Source organism: Phalangium opilio, unplaced genomic scaffold, assembly GCF_054372755.1.
Source record: "Phalangium opilio isolate 3A_F unplaced genomic scaffold, DU_Popi_V2 ptg000101l_1, whole genome shotgun sequence".
Lineage (NCBI taxonomy): Eukaryota > Metazoa > Arthropoda > Arachnida > Opiliones > Phalangiidae > Phalangium > Phalangium opilio.
Window position 1 is genome coordinate 7,850,457 of NW_028324204.1, and position 9,117 is coordinate 7,859,573.

Here is a 9,117-nt window from a genome sequence, read left to right on the forward strand (position 1 = left end):
CACCAACCTTTCGATTAACAGCCGAACAAGCTAAGCATTGCGCCACGGAAGCCCAAAAATTAAATGTTCGTCAGGTATTGTGGAAAAACTGTGACTTTTTACGTTGCATCTGAGACCTCACAAATCCTCTCCCGGGTGGGCTCGAACCACCAACCTTTCGAATAACAGCCGAACGCGCCAAAAAATGCACCACAGAAGCCCGAAAATTTAATGGTCGTCAGGTATTGTGTAAAAACTTTGGCTTTTTACGTTACATCTGAGACCTCACAACACCGCTTCCGGGTGGGCTCGAACCACCAACCTTTTGAATAACAGCTGAACGCGATAACCATTGCACTACGGAAGCCCAAAAATTTAATGGTCGTCAGGTATTGTGGAAAAACTTTGACTTTTTACGTTTCTTATAAAACTTAACACCAACGTTCCCGGTTGGGCTTGAGCCGCCAACCTATCGGATAACAGCCGAACAGGCTAACCCTTGCGCCACGGAAGCCCAAAAATTAAATGGTCGTCAGGTATTGTGCAAAAACTTTGACTTTTTACGTCACATCTTAGACCTCACAACACCGCTCCCGGATGGGCTCGAACCACCAACCTTTCGGTTAACAGCTGAACGCGCTAACCATTGCGCCACGGAAGCCCAAAAATTAAATGTTCGTCAGGTATTGTGGAAAAACTCTGCCTTTTTGTTACATCTGAGACCTCACAACACCGCTCCCGGGTGGGCTTGAACCACCAACCTTTCGGTTAACTGATGAACGCGCTAACCATTGCGCCACGGAAGCCTAAAAATTAAATGTCGTCAGGTATTGTTGAAAAACTTTGTCTTTTGACGTTACATTTGAGACCTCACAACACCGCTCCCAGGTGGGCTCGAACCACCAACCTTTCGATTAACAGCCGAACGCGCTAACCATTGAGCCACGGAAGCTCAGAAATTAAATGGTTGTCAGGTATTGTGGAAAACTTATGACTTTTTATGCTACATCTTGGACCCCACAACACCTCTCCCGGGCGGGCTGGAACCACCAACCTTTCGGTTAACAGCTGAACGCGCTAACCATTGCGCCACGGAAGCCCGAAAATTAAATGTTCGTCAGGTATTGTAGAAAAACTCTGACTTTTTACGTTACATCTGAGACCTCACAACACCGCTCCCGGGTGGGCTTGAACCACCAACCTTTTGAATAACAGCTGAACGCACTAACCATTGCACACGGAAGCCCAAAAATTAAATGGTCGTCAGGTATTGTGGAAAACTTATGACTTTTTACGCTACATCTGAGACCCCACCCCACAACACCTCTCCCGGGTGGGCTGGAACCACCAACCTTTCGGTTAACAGATGAACGCGCTAACCATTGCGCCACGGAAGGCCAAAAATTAAATGGTCGTCAGGTATTGTTGAAAAACTCTGACTTTTTACGTTACATCTGTGACCTCACAATAACGCTCCCGGATGGGCTCGAACCACCAAATTATCGGTTTAAAAGCCGAACGCGGTATTGATTGAGCCACGGAAGCTATGAAATTTTATGGTCGTCAGGTATTGTGGAAAAACTTTGACTTTATACGTTAAATCTGAGACCTCACAACACCGCTCCCGGATGGGCTCGAACCACCAAACTATTGGTTAAAAGCCGAACGCGGTATTGATTGAGCCAAGGAAGCTCTGAAATTAAATGGTCGTCAGGTATTGTGGAAAAACTTTGGCTTTTTACGTTACATTTGAGATCTCACAACACCGCTCCCGGGTGGGCTCGAACCATCAACCTTTCGGTTAACAGCTGAACGCGCTAACCATTGCGCCACGGAAGCTCAGAAATTAAATGGTTGTCAGGTATTGTGGAAAACTTATGACTTTTTATGCTACATCTTGGACCCCACAACACCTCTCCCGGGCGGGCTGGAACCACCAACCTTTCGGTTAACAGCTGAACGCGCTAACCATTGCGCCACGGAAGCCCGAAAATTAAATGTTCGTCAGGTATTGTAGAAAAACTCTGACTTTTTACGTTACATCTGAGACCTCACAACACCGCTCCCGGGTGGGCTTGAACCACCAACCTTTTGAATAACAGCTGAACGCACTAACCATTGCACACGGAAGCCCAAAAATTAAATGGTCGTCAGGTATTGTGGAAAACTTATGACTTTTTACGCTACATCTGAGACCCCACCCCACAACGCCTCTCCCGGGTGGGCTGGAACCACCAACCTTTCGGTTAACAGATGAACGCGCTAACCATTGCGCCACGGAAGGCCAAAAATTAAATGGTCGTCAGGTATTGTTGAAAAACTCTGACTTTTTACGTTACATCTGTGACCTCACAATAACGCTCCCGGATGGGCTCGAACCACCAAACTATCGGTTTAAAAGCCGAACGCGGTATTGATTGAGCCACGGAAGCTATGAAATTTTATGGTCGTCAGGTATTGTGGAAAAACTTTGACTTTATACGTTAAATCTGAGACCTCACAACACCGCTCCCGGATGGGCTCGAACCACCAAACTATTGGTTAAAAGCCGAACGCGGTATTGATTGAGCCAAGGAAGCTCTGAAATTAAATGGTCGTCAGGTATTGTGGAAAAACTTTGGCTTTTTACGTTACATTTGAGATCTCACAACACCGCTCCCGGGTGGGCTCGAACCACCAACCTTTCGGTTAACAGCCGACCGCGCTAACCATTGAGCCACAGAAGCTCAGAAATTAAATGTATGTCAGGTATAGTGGAAAACCTATGACTTTTTACGTTACATCTGAGACCCACACACCTCTCCAGGGTGGTTTCGAACCACCAACCTTTCGAATAACAGCTGAACGCGCTAACCATTGCACCACAGAAGCCCAAAAATTCAATGATCGTCAGGTAATGTGTAAAAACTTTGGTTTTTTACGTTACATCTGAGATCTCACAACACCGCTCCCGGGTGGGCTCGAAAAAACCAAACTATCGGTTAAAAGCCGAACGCGCTATTGATTGAGCCACGGAAGCTCTGAAATTAAATGGTCAAAATGAGACCTCACAACACCGCTCCCGGATGGGCTCGAACCACCACCCTTTCGGTTAACAGCCGAATTTGCTAACCATTGCGCCACGGAAGCCCTAAAAATAAATGTTCGTCAGGTATTGTGGGAAAACTTTGAATTTTTACGTCACATCTGGAACCTCACAACACCGCTCCCGGATGGGTTCGAACCACCAACCTTTCGATTAACAGCCGAACAAGCTAACCATTGAGCCACAGAAGCTCAGAAATTAAATGGTTGTTAGGTATTGTGGAAAACTTATGACTTTTTACGCTACATCTGAGACCCCACAACACCTCTCCCGGGTGGGCTCGAACCACCAACCTTTCGGTTAACAGATGAACGCGATAACCATTGCGCAGCGGAAGCCCAAAAATTATATCGTCGTCAGGTATTGTGGAAAAACTTTTATATTCTGGGTTACAGCTGACACCTCGCAACACCGCTCCCGGATGGGCTCGAACCACCACCCTTTCGGTTAACAGACGAAAGCACAAAACATTGCGCCACGGAAGCTTAGAATTTAAAATGTTGTCAGGTATTTTGGAAAAACTTTGACTTTTAACGTTACTTATAACTTTTCACACCAACGTTCTCGGCTGGGCTTGAGCCACCAACCTTTCGGATAACAGCCGAACGCGCTAACCAATGCGCCACAGAAGCCCAAAAATTGAATTGCCGTCAGGTATTGTGTAAAAACTTTGACTTTTTACGTCACATCTGAGCCCTCACAACACCGCTCCCGGACGGGCTCGAACCACCAACCTTTCAGTTAACAGCCGAACGCGCTAACCATTGAGCCACGGAAGCTCAGAAATTCAATGGTTGTCTGGTATTGTGGAAAAACTTTGGCTTTTTACGTTACTTTTGAGATCTCACAACACCGCTCCCGGGAGGGGTCGAACCACCAATCTTTCGGTTAACATGAACGCGATAACCATTGCGCAACGGAAGCCCAAAAATTATATCGTCGTCAGGTATTGTGGAAAAACTTTGACTTTTTACGTCACATCTGAGACCTCACAACACCGCTCCCGGATGGGCTCGAACCACCAACCTTTCGGTTAACAGCCGAACGCACTAAGCATTGCGCCACGGAAGCCCAAAAAATAAATGTTCGTCAGGTATTGTGGGAAAACTTTGACTTTTTACGTCACATCTGAGGCCTCACAACACCGCTCCCGGGTGGGCTCGAACCACCGACCTTTCGGTTAACAGCCGAACGCACTAAGCATTGCGCCATGGAAGCTTAGAATTTAAAATGTTGTCAGGTATTGTGGAAAAACTTTGGCTTTTTACGTTACTTTTGAGATCTCACAACACCGCTCCCGGGTGGGCTCGAACCACCAACCTTTCGGTTAACAGATGAACGCGATAACCATTGCGCAACGGAAGCCCAAAAATTATATCGTCGTCAGGTATTGTGGAAAAACTTCGACTTTTTACGTCACATCTGAGATTTCACAACACCGCTCCGGGATGGGCTCGAACCACCAACCTTTCGGTTAATAGCCGAATGCGCTAACCATTGCGCCATGGAAGCCCAAAAAATAAATGTTCGTCAGGTATTGTGGGAAAACTTTGACTTTTTACGTCACATCTGAGGCCTCACAACACCGCTCCCGGGTGGGCTCGAACCACCGACCTTTCGGTTAACAGCCGAACGCACTAAGCATTGCGCCATGGAAGCTTAGAATTTAAAATGTTGTCAGGTATTGTGGAAAAACTAGGGCTTTTTACGTTACTTTTGAGATCTCACAACACCGCTCCCGGGTGGGCTCGAACCACCAACCTTTCGGTTAACAGATGAACGCGATAACCATTGCGCAACGGAAGCCCAAAAATTATATCGTCGTCAGGTTTTGTGGAAAAACTTTGACTTTTTACGTCACATCTGAGACCTCACAACACCGCTCCCGGATGGCCTCGAACCACCAACCTTTCGTTTAACAGCCGAACGCACTAAGCATTGCGCCACGGAAGCTTAGAATTTAGAATGTTGTCAGGTATTGTGGAAAAACTTTGGCTTTTTACGTCACATCTGAGACCTCACAACACCACTCCCGGATGGGCTCGAACCACCAGCCGAACGCGCTAACCATTGCGCCACGGAATCCCAAAATTTTAAGATCGCCATCAATTTCCCTATTCTGAAAAACTACTGTAATCCGTATTCTTCGTTTATTTACGTTTTGTTTACGTTTCTGAATTAAAAGCAGTGGAACTATTTAATTAACTGCGTGAGCTAATCGTTATTCTTTGCTACAAACAGGCGCTATTTTAATATAGAAGGCAGACAACATTCTCACGTGAGACAGACACGCTCGCCGATTGGATGTACGCCACCAACGCCGGCGAGACCGACGTAAAAATTTCAGCTTGGCGAACATTTTTTCTCTCTTCGCCTCTTTCGCCCAGCGCGGTTGGCGCGAAAATTTGCCAAGTGCGGACAGTGGTTTTTCTTGGCGTGCGTGGCGAGCGTAGCGTACGTAGCGTGGCGATCGAAAATTTACGCCTAGTGCGGACGTACATTTATACCTTGAAGAAAGAATTGTCGTCGGCCTCAGTGCTGTCGCACTCGTTTAGCTAACCCACCCTGTCGCACTCGTTTAGCTAACCCACCCTGTCGCACTCGTTTAGCTAACCCACCCTGTCGCACTCGTTTAGCTAACCCACCCTGTCGCACTCGTTTAGCTAACCCACCCTGTCGCACTCGTTTAGCTAACCCACCCTGTCGCACTCGTTTAGCTAACCCACCCTGTCGCACACGTTTAGCTAACCCACCCTGTGGCACTCGTTTAGCTAACCAACCCTGTCGCACTCGTTTAGCTAACCAACCCTGTCGCACTCGTTTAGCTAACCCACCCTGTCGCACTCGTTTAGCTAACCCACTCTGTCGCCCTCGTTTAGCTAACCCACCCTGTCGCACTCGTTTAGCTAACCCACCCTGTCGCACTCGTTTAGCTAACCCACCCTGTGGCACTCGTTTAGCTAACCAACCCTGTCGCACTCGTTTAGCTAACCAACCCTGTCGCACTCGTTTAGCTAACCCACCCTGTCGCACTCGTTTACCTAACCCACCCTGTCGCACTCGTTTAGCTAACCCACCCGGTCGCACAAGTTTAGCTAACCCACCCTGTCGCACTCGTTTAGCTAACCCACCCTGTCGCACTCTTTTACCCTCTGGTTCTACAAGAGATACAGGGATGTCCTTTGAGTGTGTTATAATCCAATTTGTCCGCCCATCCAACCATACTATAAACTTAGTGCTACGACAAGCATGGGCCGAGTAATTAAGCGAAATGTAAAAAAACATGCCATAACTCAGGTTCTTCTAGAGATACGGGGATGTCCTTTGAGTATGTTATAGTCCAATATGTTCCCCATCCAATGATACTAAAAACTTAGGGAGACGAAAAACTGGACCCAAGTAATTAAGGAAAACGTTCAACTTATGGTATCGTCTCACTTATTGTTATTATTTTACTTATGATTTTTAACACTGCCCTTTGAAGGCCCATAACTCTTGTTCTATTAGAGATACGGGGATCTCCTTTGAATATGTTATAGCCCTTTTCTTTCCCCATACAATGGTACTTTAAACTTGAGGCTACGTCAATATCTTCGTCAACTTATGTTAGTGTCTCACTTATTGTTATTAGGTTACTTTTCATTTTTAACAATAAATTTGGAGGCTCGTAACTCTAGTTATACTAGAGTTACGGGGATGTCCTATGAGTATGTTATAGTTCAACTTGTCCCCCATCCAACCATACTAAAAACATAGGGCTACGACAAACAGGGGCGGAGTAATTTAGCAAAACATAAACAAGCAAATCCCTTCATAGGAATAGCGTTACCCTAAACTCTAAAGGCTCGTAACTCTGGAAAATTCAGGGAAGTATGTGGGGAGAAACCTGGAAATGTCAGGGAAATATGTTTTCCAAAAGTTGTATGAACCCTGTCGAATGTTTTAATTTTAACAAAAACACTAGTGGTTATCTTTAAGGTTTTCGTGCAAAAAAAGAATGATGTCCACTTTATTTGGCTTCAACTGCGTTCTTCTTTCCTCTAAAATCCTACCCTGTTTGCTGAAACAACGTTCACTGGTTCAACTTGAAGCGGGAATTGACATAATTCGCTGAAACAAGGACTTGAGATTTGGCAAATTTTGGTCTTTCCACCAATCTTCAAGTGAAGTTGACGTTGTAGGTAATGGCACAAGTGACTGATAAGTCGACACTTCATCCTCGTTTACGTTACAACTAGGTTCGTCCAGTAGGTCTGAAAATATGTCATCCTTTTCCTAAATGAATTTAGAGTTGCTTTTGCAATAAATTATTTTTTAAATTAATTTACACATTAAAAAATCAGCTAACCACGTTAGCTATTTTTGAAAGTGGCTGCGAGTCAGAGCAATCATCATCATCATCTTCATTGAGTGTAGTATCCTGCTCCAGTTCACCACGAATATAACTGATCACACTAGGTCGCTGCTCTTCAGGAATTGATTTCATTAGTTTCATTTTAGGGTTTAAGAAAACTGCCATTTTATGGTACTTGTTTATCGTGAACTTTTGAAGCTCTGCAAGGAGTAGCTCTTTGCACTACGAAATACAATAATAAAAAGTGTTTCGTTTTACGGTACGTGAAGTTCTTAAAACACCAATTTTTGGAAAAGAACTATACATTTTTAATTTCTGGATGATCATCTTCACAGAAATAACATTGTTTTTTGAGTCTGTCCAGCCATGGAATAACAAGGTGCAAAGTAGGTTTTTTTTCCTGACAAAGATCATTACTGCAAGATCTGTAACATTCCAGTATCTTGATGGTGGATTTTAACAGTTCCATGTCTATTTGGAAAAAAAGTCTCTCCTCTCCTCGTTCTGGCAATAATTTTCTAATTTGGTCTTTCGCCTCGTACACGGACTCAATCATTTCCAACCGCGAATTCCATCGAGTACACACTTCTTGTTTCAGAGTTTTCACCAACTTTCTTTGCAATGCAGACTTTTTGAAGTAGGTTACGTGGTCCAAAATCAGGTTTAATTGGTGTGCGGCGCACCAAAACCATGGATACTTTCTCAAATCAGACACCATATTGGCAGCACTGTCGGTAACAAAATAAATATCCTTGTTCTCTAATTCAAATTCTTTAAATACCTCTAAAACAAGCTCAATGATATTACCGCCTGATTTTTTTTATCAATTTCTCTTGTACCTAAAACTTTGCACTGAAGTCTAAAGCCTTCCTGGTAAAAATGAACCGTTACAGAATTGTACTACACTATTCTGAAGCTGTCTGTCAAGCCGTCTGTTGTGACTGCTATAGATTTAACTGAATCCAAATCCATAATTAGTTTCTTCTTCACTTCACGGTAGAGATCCTCGCAGTTTCTGCTAACTGTAGTTGGCTTTGGAAGTACTAACGACGCGTCGATATTTCCATGCTGAGCACCAACAGATATAAGTGAATTTGCTAATATGCGAAAACCTTCACCTTGGATTGATCTGAAGGGTCGAATGTCCATTGTAACCATTTTGGAGCAATCTGATAGTACTCGTTTTTTGGTTCTTGAGCTTATTGACGATTGTCCATGACTCAGAAAATTTGTAATCTTAAAGCATTTAACATGGTTATTATTATGAAGTAGTTATTATTTTATCACTTAAACATAATTAGAAAGAATTTCTTTCTTACCTTAGATTGTGCTTCTATATTTTGCGAGTTGCGCTTATGGTTTTTCAGGCCACTCGTCCCATCTTTGGATTTGAAATTGAGAATCGCGTTGTATTTTGTGTCCAAACACACAACATACTGGGTCAGCACATTATTAACCTTAATTTGATTAAACCGCTTCCAAACATCTGAAGGCGCATTTGGCGGACATAAAAAACTAACCGTTTCATCCCTGTTTTGAAGTAAATGTTTCAATTTTTCTTTTGTAATAATTGGAGAACTTTCTTCGTTTGAGCTCATTGTAATTTTGGTATCCAAATTCCAAAGCACCGCACTAAGCGCACACGCCTTAAACGCCGGTAGCCGGACTCGAGACCGTAAAATAAAGAAAAATCTAGAAA

General features: G+C 44.1%; 1 non-coding gene across 1 annotated transcript; it reads right to left on the bottom strand.

The window, feature by feature from the left end:
* Nucleotides 1–4,503: 4,503 nt before the first annotated feature.
* TRNAN-AUU (transfer RNA asparagine (anticodon AUU)) lies at nt 4,504–4,576 on the bottom strand. The gene has a single exon. It is a non-coding gene; the product is annotated as a tRNA-Asn (tRNA).
* Between the last annotated feature and the right edge of the window lie 4,541 nt (nt 4,577–9,117).